General features: G+C 38.1%; 1 pseudogene; it reads left to right on the top strand.

The window, feature by feature from the left end:
- The first annotated feature begins 251 nt into the window (after positions 1–251).
- Positions 252–15,202, top strand: part of LOC123953912 — a 48,989-nt pseudogene continuing 34,038 nt past the window's right edge.

The following is a 15,202-nucleotide window of genomic DNA, read 5'->3' as shown; positions in this document are numbered from 1 at the left end:
TCTCGGGGTCCTGGGATCGAGTCCCACATCAGGCTCTCTGCTCAGCAGGGAGCCTGCTTCCCTCTCTCTCTCTGCCTGCCTCTCTGCCTACCTCTCTGCCTACTTGTGATCTGTGTCTGTCAAATAAATAAATAAAATCTTTAAAAAAAGAAAAAAAGATTTAGAAGAGTAATATGTCTTAGTGGACTAAACTTGCTTTTAGCCCCTGCAATGCTCAGTCATCGCCTGGGCCAGTCACAGGAAGTAGGACCATGGCGAAAATGGTGGATCCCGAGGGATGGCAGCTGGAGCTGTACGTCAGTTATACTCCCTGAAACATGAGAACTCAACAGGGCATTTTCATATCTGCAGTATAAGGCCCAACAAGCACTAGGGAAACACTGAGAATTTTTCTCAGTAATATGTGAAAATAAAATGTAATCCAATCTTTTAGAATGAGATTCAGTCTAAAGGCAGGAGACAAACCATATGAACTATGTAAGTCTTTCTCAGAGCTGCAATTTCATTACTATACAAATCCATATTGTGATCTACAGTTGATGAAACTTTAGGAGCAAAAATCACAGCTGGAAATGAAAGACATTTAAATTGCAAGAATCTTACTGAGCATATAGCAGATGATGATGTAGAAGCAATATTTAGAAGTCTACAGATGATGCTGAATTAAGTGGAATGGTAATAATAAGCATAGTGTATTCATATACAGAATGACTTTAGCCATTTAATTACTGTGCTGGGATAACATGATAAATGCACCTGGACACAAATTAATGGTAAATAGTTCCCAGAACAAAGCATTCAAGAAAGCTGTGTATCCTAAATAAAATAGTGTTTACAGTATGAGGCCAGAAATAATTCTGACATTGGAGAACAGAGTTGAGGCAGCAGAATTCTAATAATTCTAATTATAAATTGAATGTGGCTCTGGTAGATGAGTGAACTACTGCCTGATTATAAATGTGCTATTTTAGCAGGTGTGGTTAGGCTCAGAAATACTATTTATTGCACAAAATGGCTCTCTGTGTCCTGGCATAGAAGAATGAATACCTATTCTCCCACCACTGAAGTCTGAATTCGCACTAACATTTCACTCACATTTACTGCAGTTAGAAATCTTAACAGGTAGACCCATGTATCTCTTTTTCTCAAGTTCTTTCACAGAGAGAAATACGGATGACACCAGGGGAAGGTCATTCGTTAACTGAGGATGCTACACAATGTCCATGTCATTCTCAATGAGCTTAATCAAGGACACCTCTCTCTCTCTCTCTCTTTTTTTTTTTTTTCTTTTTTTACTATTTCTAAGGTGGAGGCAGTGGGTGGGAGTTCATGACCATTTTTATTTTTTAAACAATTAAACAAAAAATATCTACAACAGGATGCTAAGAAGCCTATATAATATCTAATGCTTATGAATTTATTACTAGTCAATGTCAATAAAAATTACCTTATTAAAATATTGGGTTTCTTTTGTCACAGATATTGGTCTTTAGAGTTCTGAATCTTTTAATCATATCCTTAAAATAATAATTTGTTTTACTTAGGGTTATAAAAGATTGAGTTCTCCTCTAAAAAATGGCTATACAGATTTGTATATAAATTTGCAATTCTAGAAACAATAAACTTTTATTGATTTGTGAGTTTATTCAGTTTCTTCCCTATGTATAGAAAGAACCAGTGTATCTAACGAATGCAGTAAGAAGTCAAGAAGTAAGAAGTCCATATATATTTTTTTTTTCAATGTATTTTGAGCTACAAGACATCCCATTACATACTTTGAGAAAGAGTTCCCATGTCTGTTTGGGGTTCCCCACCTTCCCTTACCCTCAAGACGTGTAGTTTCTAGGAAGCTGACTCTAACCCAGACTTTTAAGTGGAATATATGAGCAATGTTTATGAACCAATAATCTCATTCTGTTCCCCACCACTGGATGCTTTGGGGATAGATAGATACTTTTACCAGGTCAATCAGAACTCCAAAGCCATAAAGCAAGTACTTTTGTTTGAGCCTTCGGAGTGGTGGATTTACTCTCTCCTGCTGAATATGAACTTGTATGGACCAGTTCCCATTAATTTGCTACCAGGTGGGATCTGAGACTGAAGCCAACACAGCAGAAGGCAAAGCCAGGGATAGAGAATAAATTGAGCCTTGAAAACATCATCTAATTACCCAGTATGGCAATGCTGGAGCCAGTTTTCTCCCTAGACATTTCAGTTATCTAAGCCAATATATTCATTTTGTTGAGAGAGCTTAGATTAAATCAGAATGTGTCAGATTTCAATCAGATTTTTGTACCCGCAACCAGACATGCCCTGACTTTCTGATCACCCAACAGTAGGATGTGGGTGTGGAGGGGTAGAGTACACTGAAATGGCAAAGTAATTGGAAGTGAACCTGAAACTCACTGTAAGATATCATGTTAAATTAGTCACTGTTCTTCCTTAATAAGAGTAATAATAATTGAATGAGCTAGAAATGCTGATAGTAATAGGAGTAAGGTGTTTGAGAAGAAGTGGGTATATTATATCCCACCACACATCCTTTCCTGAGTAAGTTTCTGAGCAAGGTTATTGAGGGACCCACAATTCATGCCATCATTCAGCAAGTGTTGACTGAATGCCTACTCTTGGGAGGCACTTGTTGGTGAGAAATGCAGAAATCTCAATGTGTAAAAACTCCTTCCAATCCCCTGCACTAGGAGGCTCGACCAAAATGTAGTGTGGTGTGATAGCAACATAAGGCCATGTTCCCCAGGATGACCCTAGCCCCCTATTAAAATGCCTGCCTGAGAAAGCTCAGCACTGCCAGGAAAACTTTGTTTGTTCTAGCCAACATGTCACCATAGGCTCCTGACCTCTCTTTCTTAAAGATTTACTTAAAAAGTTCTTAGAATTGTGAATATATATCTCTTACAACTGAGGATGTCTCTCTTAAGTACCTGAGAGCCACTCCTTTAAAATGTAATCATCAGCAAAGATGGGGCTTTTGTCTCCCAGTCTCTGTGGGAAGATAGAATCCTAATTTTCAGGAACTGCCAGCTAGAAGAAACAGCTGACGTGGTCACTGCCAATGTGACTAATCACCCCTGCACAAATCGGAATGGAGTCCAGTTCTTTTTCCTACTGTCAGTAGTTACTGAATAAAATCTGTTTCTATAGCTTTAACTAACATCAGCTCTGTCTTTGTCATTAGCTATGGGTGATATTATAATAAACACACAAAGAACGGCCCCTTTCCCCAGAGACCTTACATTCTACCACAATATGGAAATAGAACACAATTAATTAAACATAATCATTTTTTAGATGCTTTGAAGTGTTCTATGGAAGATTATAGCTACAGACACATTATATGTAGGTTCAGCAAAATACATCCTTCAGGAAGTGGCATTGGAACTGACCTCATGTAAGAGTTAACTAGGTGAAGAGGAATCAGTAACAGCTTTGCATCCAGAGGGAATAACACAAGTGAAGTCCTGAAGCAAGGGAACTAAGCATGTCTAAGAATCTGAAGAAAGGCCAGTGTGGCTGAAGCTCACGGAAAGAAGCACAAAGTGAGGAGAGAGAAGGCAGGGGCCAGAGAAGCCTGGCAGGATGTTTCTAAGATTTAGGCCTCTATTCTTAAAGCAACAGAAATTTATTGAGGAGGTTAATTAGAAGTACCACATGATCAGATCTGTAATTTTTAAAATATTCTGATAATCTAATGTAAATCCAATTGGTTAATGGAAGGATGTATGTGATGTTAGGAGTTCTATTAGAAAGCTCTCATAGTAAATCAAATGGGAGAGGATTGGAGCTTATTAGGGTGTAAAGCTAGGTAAAGCTAAATAGTTAGATTCAAGGGATGTTCTTGAAATAACTTAGACTTTTGTCATTGATTAAATATGGATAGGTAAGAACTGAAAGTATGCTTACAATGGCCCTTAACTTCCCAGTTTACAGAAGAAGTAGGGTTTTGTTTCTCAAGACAGGGAGACTAAAGGGGTGCCTGGCTGACTCAGTTGGCAGAGCATGCAACTTTTGATCTCAGGGTTGTAAGTTCAAGGCCCATGTTAGGCATCGAGCCTACTTAAAAAATAAATTAAAAAGATAGACAAGAGAATAGACTTGAGAGATGCTGGAAAACATGTTTGCTATTGTCAGATAGAATCTGAGGTTAACTGGAGGAATACATTGGAGAAGTAGAGTTGGCAGAATCTGGACACCAGAGAACGGATAGGGTTATGTGTATATATATTCAAAACTAATTGGTATATTGAGAGCAATTGAAGCAATGGGCATGATCAAGTGGCCTGGGAAGGGGAGAGGATCCTTCTGAAATTCCTGTGGTCTCATTCTCCTCTAACAGACTTTATATGTTGAAGTCCCTTTAAGGCTCCGTCTTAGTGCATAAGAATAGGAAGAGGATGGGATATCACAGAGAGCAAGAAGAATATTTCAAGGTAGAAGGAGTGCTTAACAGTATCAACTTTTACAGAGAGATCAGGTAAGATTCAGACTGATTAATATCCACCTGATTTCATCTTATGGGGCTCATCATTTACTACTCTAAGAGATGTGACAATGAATATCATAAACATCAAAATCAAAGTGGAATCTTAAAAATATGCCCAGAATCTTAGTATTAATGCACCCCATTCTGTTTTTCTTTTTAAACCAAAGGCTGAACACATGCAAGGTGATTCATTGTGAGCCCTGATGAAATCTGTCCTTTGAGGTACATTTGAAATGTGAATAATTTTTGCTGTTTTGAAGTGATAGTGGTATGGAAATAGGATCTGAACAGAAGCTAATTCCAAACGCAGAGCAACTTGATAATAATATTGTCATTGCCTGTAACATTCACCTAGCAAAAACTTCATTCTAATTAAAGGGTCATAGCATTTGCAGCTAAAAATGGAGGGGCCTTGCAGGTAAAGTTGGAACTACCAAATAAAGCAGGTCTGCTTCAGGATTTGGACAAGAGGAGTTAGTCTGTATTCACTGATTCAAAGGAAAACCTAGCCAGATCTCTTTCAGTGGCACCTTCTAAAGTAAATGGGAGCTGAAGAATTGGGTTTGTGCTGCCTAGCTATGTTGCCTGTTGAGATAAGTTGTAGGTGGGGGCTAGTGGTCTGGGGGGAAAAAGGAGGACTCTGTAACCCCTTATCCTAAACCACTTTCTTAGTCAATAATTGCCTGAAAGTAGTCTGTAAAGAAAATCTAATATTCAGCAAAGTCGAAATGAGATCATTGTTTGATGAAAGGGGAATTACTTCAACGTGAATCTTTGTGAAAGTGAGAAGTGAAGCAGGCCAAACCTTTAATATCCCCTGCCAGGTGCAACTGCACCCACATAAGCTGTTCTTGGAGACATCTGCAGGAGCAGAACAAGTGTCGCTCTTTAGACCAAGTTTCTGTCTTAAATTTAGGGGACAGTTGCCTCTATCTGCGAAAATACAAGAGTGTACATTTCAAAACATGGGCTACATGTGCCCCTTTCAAAGCTCAGCAATTTCAACAGCAGGAAACACTGATCTTTTTTCGTATTTTCCTACAGATCCTTTCAAGAAGAGTGCATGGAGTACCTGTTATTTGTTAAGATAGTGTTAGATAATGGGATGTAAGTTAAGATGTACAATATTCTTTACCTCAAGAAGCACACATTGTGTGGGACCAGGCATACAATTACGTATATTACAAATTGAAAATGATAATTGGTATAGCAGAAATATAAGAAAACTAATACGAGAATACTCACCTAGATTGGAGTAAAAAGAGATTGGCTTTATACAGTGTGGGACATATGGAGCTGAATTTAAAGGATGAGCACTTTATTTATAAGGAATACGGAATACCAATGCATGGCTATGGATAAAAGGAATTGCTTGAAAAAAAGAGAAGAATGAAAGGACATTGCTTATTTGAAAAATAGCTGTATGAGAGGCACCTGGGTGGTGCATTTGGTTAGGCATCTCTGACTTGGTTTTAACTCAGGCTGTGATCTCAGGATCATGCCCCACTCTCCACTCTGTGTGGAGTCTGCTTAAAATTCTCTCTCTCCCCCACTACCCCTCCCCCCTAAAGATAAATAAATAAATATTTAAAAAATAGTCTGAGAGGCAAAAAAAGGGAAACAGAAAGCAATGATTATTTCTATTCTATCTGAAGGTTAACGTATTGCAAGAGACTTACAGATTTGCATTTAATTATTTACTGTATATAAAATGCAAGATAGAGTAAAGGGGGAAAGAAAGAGAAATTCCTTGAGGAAAATGCAGAGAAAAATACAAAGAAGCATTGTATTCCGTTATTAGGAGTGTGATTCAAGAAGCCAACTCCCCATTCTAATTGAACATCTGCACTTACAAGCTGTGCAGCCTTGGGGAAGTTACTCAACAGCCCTGAACCTTGGTTTGCTCTTCTATAAAATGGGCATAATAACACTGCTCTTTTGTCAGGATATTTGGATGTATTGATGCAATACATGCAGAACCTTTGGACCTGTGCCTGGTAAATAGTAATTCCATATAGTATTTAATTTTATGTTTGTCTAGAAATCCTCATCTGCTAGTTATTTGAAGATTACACCTCCACCTACTGGTAAGTGGGAGTTAGCATTACTGTCTATTTATTTAAGACTCAAAAGAAGACAAGCATTTCACACAAATCCAGGTAATTAAGTCTACCTCTTCCTCTCTTTTACAGGAAAAAAAATAAGATTAGGGTGGAAAACTAGAACTCATGGGTTTTACAGTAGTCTTTAACTCAGTTAAAAGAAACTCAAAAGGTATAGTATCTACCAGAAGCCACAAGTCAAGGACAAGTTTGTATACTCAGTTGGTCCCATTATTCTCCTGAGTCTTATTCTGAGATCCTTTCAGATCATCCTTTGCCTTGTTTCCCTGGTGTTCAAGACACCGATTTTCCTTAAACTACCCACTTCCTAGCAAAAGTTGTTCTAAAATTTTCCTTTTCTCAATTTCAATGATAACCCTGTGCATTCATTAGTACTGTCTGCCTCGTAGAGTTGGTTATCTAATTAAAGTAATTCAGAGGAAGACCTAAGAGAACATAAATTTCTTTTTTTTTTTTTAACACGGTGTATTTTCTTTATTTTTTTTTCCATTTTATTTATTTTTTCAGCGTAACAGTATTCATTCTTTTTGCACAACACCCAGTGCTCCATGCAAAACGTGCCCTCCCCATTACCCACCACCTGTTCCCCCAACCTCCCACCCTTGACCATTCAAAACCCTCAGGTTGCCCCAACCTCCCACCCCTGACCCTTCAAAACCCTCAGGTTGTTTTTCAGAGTCCATAGTCTCTTATGGTTCGCCTCCCCTCCCCAATGTCCATAGCCCGCTCCCCCTCTCCCAATCCCACCTCCCCCCAGGAACCCCCAGTTTGTTTTGTGAGATTAAGAGTCATTTATGGTTTGTCTCCCTCCCAACCCCATCTTGTTTCATTTATTCTTCTCCTATCCCCCTACCCCCCATGTTGCTTCTCCATGTCCTCATATCAGGGAGATCATATGATAGTTGTCTTTCTCCGATTGACTTATTTCACTAAGCATGATATGCTCTAGTTCCATCCACGTCATCGCAAATGGCAAGATTTCATTTCTTTTGATGGCTGCATAGTATTCCATTGTGTATATATACCACATCTTCTTTATCCATTCATCTATTGATGGACATCTAGGCTCTTTCCATAGTCTGGCTATTGTAGACATTGCTGCTATAAACATTCGGGTACACGTGCCCCTTCGGATCACTATGTTTGTATCTTTAGGGTAAATACCCAGTAGTGCAATTGCTGGGTCATAGGGTAGTTCTATTTTCAACATTTTGAGGAACCTCCATGCTGTTTTCCAGAGTGGTTGCACCAGCTTGCATTCCCACCAACAGTGGAGGAGGGTTCCCCTTTCTCCACATCCTCTCCAGCATCTGTCATTTCCTGACTTGTTAATTTTAGCCATTCTGACTGGTGTGAGGTGATATCTCATTGTGGTTTTGATTTGTATTTCCCTGATGCCGAGTGACGTGGAGCACTTTTTCATGTGTCTGTTGGCCATCTGGATGTCTTCTTTGCAGAAATGTCTGTTCATGTCCTCTGCCCATTTCTTGATTGGATTGTTTGTTCTTTGGGTGTTGAGTTTGCTAAGTTCCTTATAGATTTTCAGGGCCAGACGGCTTCCCAGGGGAATTCTACCAAACATTTAAAGAAGAACTCATTCCTATTCTCCTGAAACTGTTCCAAAAAATAGAAATGGAAGGAAAACTTCCAAACTCATTTTATGAGGCCAGCATCACCTTGATCCCCAAACCAGACAAGGATCCCACCAAAAAAGAGAACTACAGACCAATATCCTTGATGAACACAGACGCAAAAATTCTCGCCAAAATACTAGCCAATAGGATTCAACAGTACATTAAAAGGATTATTCACCACGATCAAGTGGGATTTATTCCAGGGCTGCAGGGTTGGTTCAACATCCGCAAATCAATCAATGTGATAGAACACATTAATAAAAGAAAGAACAAGAACCATATGATACTCTCAATAGATGCTGAAAAAGCATTTGACAAAGTACAGCATCCCTTCCTGATCAAAACTCTTCAAAGTGTGGGGATAGAGGGCACATACCTCAATATTATCAAAGCCATCTATGAAAAACCCACCACAAATATCATTCTCAATGGAGAAAAACTGAAAGCTTTTCCGTTAAGGTCAGGAACACGGCAGGGATGTCCATTATCACCACTGCTATTCAACATAGTATTAGAAGTCCTAGCCTCAGCAATCAGACAACAAAAAGAAATTAAAGGCATCCATATTGGTAAAGAAGAAGTCAAACTATCACTCTTCGCAGAGAACATAAATTTCTTACAGGACATTTGCATTTTGTTAATGTGGAGGAAATGCCAGTTATTAGAAAGCACAAGGAAAATATATTTAACAAAGGACAATAACTTGGATTCCTGCCTATTTAATACTGAGTTTTCCAGGATTTCATAATACGTGAGCTCATCATTAGAAGTGATGGTAGCCCTTAACAGAAACCTTGAAACTCTTCTAATTAAAAAAGCTAACAATTTACATTCCCACCAACAGTGTAAGAGGGTTCCCCTTTCTCCACATCCTCTCCAACACACGTTGTTTCCTGTCTTGCTAATTTTGGCCATTCTACACTGTTGGTGGGACTTCTACAAAGTTGGTGCAGCCACTTTGGAGAACAGTGTGGAGATTCCTGAAGAAATTAAGAATAGAGCTTCCCTATGACCCTGCAATTGCACTGCTGGGTATTTACCCCAAAGATACAGATGTAGTGAAAAGAAGGGCCATCTGTACCCCAATGTTTATTGCAGCAATGGCTACGGTCGCCAAACTGTGGAAAGAACCAAGATGCCCTTCAACGGATGAATGGATAAGGAAGATGTGGTACATATACACAATGGAGTATTATGCCTCCATCAGAAAGGATGAATACCCAATTTTTGTAGCAACACGGATGGGACTGGAAGAGATTATGCTGAGCGAAATAAGTCAAGCAGAGAGAGTCAAGTATCATATGGTCTCACTTATTTGTGGAGCATAACAAATAACATGGAGGACATGGGGAGATGGAGAGGAGAGGGGGTTGAGGGAAACTGGAAGGGGAGATGAACCATGAGAGACTATGGACTCTGAAAAACAACCAGAGGGTTTTGAAGGGGCGGGGGGGTGGGAGGTTGAGGAACCAGGTGGTGGGTAATAGGGAGGGCACGTACTGCATGGAGCACTGGGTGTGATGCCAAAACAATAAACACTGTTATGCTGTAAATAAACAAATAAAAAAAAAAGCTAACAATTTTATTTCAACTACGTTAGCTCATTTGATCCTCACAATAACCCTTCAAGGTAAGCAGGACTGACACTGCAATGCTTCAGTGATGTACCAGCTACTCAGATCTCTCAATGTTATACATACACACTTTTTCAGAACTCAAAAATTTGTGGACCTTTTTTTTCAACTTTTCATAAATGCAATCATAAGTATTAATCTTGAAGAGTTTTTATAATTTCATTCTACAATGAATATTCAAAGTATGAGAAAATTAACGTTCCTGTGACCCAAAATAGTAAATGCTTAAGGAAAAAAACTAGTTTGACTTTAAAGATTCATTAGATTAAGTTATTAGAAGCTTCCACTTCTTGCTGAGTAAAATCCAAGAACTAGCTGCCAGGCTAATGGAAAAACAACCACGAGGTGATCATCTGTGTAAATGGCTCCACTCACACTCTCCTCTTAGGTCTTTAACAATTCAGTGAAGCCTCTTTGTCATTTCTGTTCATTTAGTATGTATTTATCACATTTTAGAATCATAACCACCAAATGCTAAAGCTAAAAGTAGCCTTAAAAACAGTTTAGACCAGTCCCTGTTTTTCAGATCAGGAGAATAGGAATCTAAGAGCTATAAAATTAGGAGATTTGCTGCAGGCCCCACATGTCACAAAATCTCACATTAAGTCTCAGTTTCCTAATTCATATTCCAAGACTGTTCTATGACCCAAACCCACACCGCAGTCTCTTCCATGATCTGGTCCACACCTCAAACAGGGAGATTAAAACCCATACACTGTCTCTTCCCTACAAGTACACACTTTTAAAGCTCTTCCTCTTTCTGCATGTTAATATTGATGTCTTTCTCCCTTCTTTCCCATTAATCAATCAAGGCTGTCTATTAGAGAAATCCACTTCCTTCTTTGTAATTCTTCTTCACTCAGATCATTCCAGATACCATCTTCACCCTTAGGTCTGTGCCGTAATTCATCCTTTGGACTCCAGATTTATCTTCTATCCTGCCTACTATAACCTAGACACATATTCTAAGATGCAAATCTGATCATGTCACTCACCTTATTAAACCCTTTCAATAATGTTAACCAATAACCCCATTTAGCATTTATTAAGTATAGTCTTTAGACTCAATAGCCCATTCAGTCCTCATAATGTACCAAAGAGGACACTGGCACTGAGAGATGAAGAAGCTCATCCAGAGTCCTGGCTAATAAGCAAAAGAGGTTGGAGTTAAACTCCAGAATCCAGGCCCTTAATGCACTGTGCCACCACCACAGATCACTGGGATTCTTACAACAAAGTCTAGACTCAACCCACACCAATGTGGTTGTTGAATATAGAAAATGCTGAATGACACTGCTCACGCTTCTTGCCATTACTTGGATTCCATGAATGTACTTACACCAGACTAACTCTTCTTTTTTTTTTTTCATTTTTTAAATTAACATATAATGTATTATTAGCCCCAAGAGTACAGGTCTGTGAATCGCCAGGTTTATACACTTCATAATACTCACCATAGCACATGTCCATAACCCAGCCACCCTCTCCTTACCCTCTTCCCCCCAGCAACCTTCAGTTTGTGTTGTGAGATTAAGAGTCTCTTATGGTTTGTCTCCCTCCTGATCCCATCTTGTTTCATTTTTACCTTCCCTACCCCCCACACCTCCCACACTGCCTCTCAAATTCTTCATATCAGGGAGATCATATGATAATTGTCTTTCTCTGATTGACTTATTTCGCTCAGCAAAATACCCTCTAACTCCATCCACGTTGTTGCAAAAGCAAGATTTCATTTCTTTTGATGGCTGTGTAGTATTCCATTGTGTATATGTGTGTGTGTGTGTATACCACATCTTCTTTATCCATTCTTCTGTTGATGGACATCTAGGTTCTTTCCACAGTTTGGCTATTGTGGATATTACTGCTATAAACATTCAGGAGGATGTGCCCCTTCAGATCACTACATTTGTATCTTTAGGATAAATACCCAGTAGTGCAATTGCTGGGTCATGGAGTAACTCTATTTTCAACTTTTTGAGGAACCTCCATGCTGTTTTCCAGAGTAGCTGCACCAGCTTGCATTCCCACCAACAGTGTAGGAGGGTTCCCCTTTCTCCGCATCCTCGTCAGCATCTGTCATTTCCTGACTTGTTAATTTTAGCCATTCTGACTAGTGTGAGGTGGTATCTCATTGTGGTTTTGATTTGTATTTCTCTGATGCTGAGTAATGTGGAGTACTTTTTCATATGTCTGTTGGCCATCTGGATGTCTTCTTTGCAGAAATGTCTGTTCATGTCCTCTGCCATTTCTTGATTGGATTCTTTGTTCTTTGGGTGTTGAATTTGATAAGTTCTTTATAGATTTTGAATACTATCCCTTTATCTTATATGTCATTTGCAAATATCTTCTCCCATTCTGTCAGTTGTCTTTTGGTTTTGTTGACTTTCCTTTGCTGTGCAAAAGCTTTTGATCTTGTTGAAATCTCAATAGTTCATTTTTGCCCTTGCTTCCCTTGCCTTTGGAGATGTTTCTAGGAAGAAGCTGCTGTGGCTAAGGTCAAAGAGGTTGCTGCCTGTGTTATTCTCAAGGATTTTGATGGATTCCTGTCTCACATTAAGGTTGTTCATTCATCTTGAGTCTATTTTTATGTGTGGTATAAGGAAATGGTCCAGTTTCATTCTTCTGCATGTGGCTGTCCAATTTTCCCAACATCATTTATTGAAGAGGCTGTCGTTTTTCCATTGGACATTCTTTCCTGCTTTGTTGAAGATTAGTTGACTGTAGAGTTGAGGGTCTATTTCTGGGCTCTCTATTCTGTTCCATTGATCTATGTGTCTGTTTTTGTGCCAGTACCGTACTCGTTCTAATTCCCCCAATACCCTATGCTTTCTCTTCCTCTAGACCAGGAAGAGAATTTCAGAAATCCTAACTGGCAAGAAAGTAAAGAATTTTGAAATCTTATGAATTTTATGAAATTTTGTGAATTTTTTGGAATTTTATGAAATTCAATGAATTTTATGAAATTCAAAATAAACATAATATTAAAACCATTAAGTAAGTGCCAAGAAATACAATGGGGTTTTTTGGTTTTGGTTTTGGGTTTTTTGTTTTTTTTTTGCTGTGATAGAATAATATTTCAAATACCAAAGTATTAAGACTTGTTTCTAATTTTTTTGGAGTTCTGCTTTTCTGGAGCCCTGAGCTTGTGCTTAACCTGCCTATTGGATATACTGGCATGGTCTCCTAGGGTTCTCTTACCAATTATGCCTTTTGCCTGACTTAACTAGATTTTTTTGGAATTCTAGAAAAATTACTCCATCTTGGAATGGTCTTTCCTGAGTCTGGGTCAGCCACTCAACTTTCTTCCATCACAACACTCTGCACATTTCCTCAAATGCAGCCCTTTGTCATACTGCCCATTTGTTGGTCTCTTTCCTTAACAGAGTCATTGAATCATTGTTTAACCAGCACCTGTTACAACCTTGCAGATGACAAGTCATCAGTTCATTTTTTAAGATCACATTAGTATGTGAATGAGAGTTGAATCCTATTATTGTGTTGTATCTGTTTATAAATGCAACAGGGTAGGAATTCAGAGAGACCTTGGTTCTAATCTTATGTCTTTGGTAAAATGTTTTATTATAATATTGGGCACCATCTTTCCATTTCATGACAAAATTTTTTGAATAAATGTGTTTACCTGCATCATAGGTACTTCTTGAAAATTTAAGGAGATAATATGAATAAAAGCAATTAAAAAAGAAAAATTATGGTCAAGGAAACATGATATGCTCATGATTGTAAACTGTATCAATATTTATGAACATTTGATACTAAATATCAAGTGACAGTCAATAAAAGGATACCAAAAATTTAGCACTTGTGTCTTAAAGCTGGAATATTAACCAAAGCTTTGGCTATATGTGGGAAGCTCATCATTTAATGAAGTCACAGAAGGTTCAGGGATCTGGCTGTTGGCTTAATTTGGCTTGCTAAGAAACTAGCACTGATAAATAAACATGAAATGAAAAATGAGTGATTTACATAATGTGCTGAATTTCATTCCATTCTTTACTACTGGGGTCAGTTGAGAAATTGATCTTGCTGGAAAAAACCTGGCAGAATTTCTTCTGCTGTGGGATGGAGGCTGGGACAGTTTAATTCATTATGAGGTAGATGTCCTGCCTGCATGTCCAAAAATCTTTTGTTTAAGAGAATACCAAATACATGGATGTTCTATGATATATGTATTGATACTACTTATTTCTAAAATTGAAAGCAGTGCTTCATATGGTAAAAAAGGCTTCACTAAGAGGCAAGTGACCTGATGTCCAGATTTGTTCCTTTCACTAGATGTGTAACCTGTGGCAACTCAGTGAACTTCTATCTATCTCAGATTCCTTATCTATGAAAATTAGTAGAAAATGTTTGTTTCATCTACCAGGCAGGGTTATTATATGGATTAAACCCCCAAGAAAGGTAATGAGAATGTTTCATTTGAAGCAAGCAGGACTCTTCTTCAAGAGTTGGAGAATCTAGCTTCTTCAGCAGAATAAAACAATAGAGACATTGGGTATTGAAATTAGTTTAGTTCTTATAATTGGAACATCTGAGATACTAGTGGCTTTCCTGATAGTACAAGTTTTAGGTAAAGCACAGCCAGTATAACAAGGATCCTTTGAATTCCAGGTCTTTAAGAAATGGCAGGGGCTGGTGCAGGAGTCAATGCTTGTTAAAATGTGGATTTTTAGCCTCATCTTTAAGGGTTCTGACCCAGTAATTTCGGGTTGGTCTAAAAGCTGTGTTTTTAATGAGCATCCCAAGTAATTCTGTGGGTGGTCAAGAAGTACCTCTATCCTGTTTGTGCTCTGGATGTATAAACCGTCAACAATGTTGTCAGCCTTTACAATGATGTTATTGTCCAGATAATTGAAGCTTCATTTTAAAAATGAAACTTCATTTATTTTTTAAAACATTTAGGGAATATTATTTTTAAAATATAATACAAGTATTTGGCTTCTTACTGAACTTCCAGATTCAGCATCATTCTATGATTATCAGTTTTACCATGAATTTATACAATAACATCCCTTGGTGTTACTAAGTCACATAGTAGAATTTACCTGTACTCTTAAAATGGTCTGCGGTGGTTATAAATTTAGTTTTGAGGTTGAATTATTATGTCATTTTTTAGTAGTTTATTTTGAAATAATTTAAATCTTAAATAAAGCAAGTTATGTTTTATGGTGACATGGTAACTGCACTTACTGTGGTGAACATAGCATAACACATAGAAAAGTAGAAGCACTGTGTCGTACAGCTGATATTGACATAACATTGTATGGCAAGTATACTTTAATAACAACTTTATAA

Source organism: Meles meles, chromosome 12, assembly GCF_922984935.1.
Source record: "Meles meles chromosome 12, mMelMel3.1 paternal haplotype, whole genome shotgun sequence".
In the NCBI taxonomy this organism is placed as follows: domain Eukaryota; kingdom Metazoa; phylum Chordata; class Mammalia; order Carnivora; family Mustelidae; genus Meles; species Meles meles.
The sequence above is the reverse complement of the archived record's forward strand: the minus strand, read 5'-3'. Positions and strand labels throughout refer to the sequence as shown.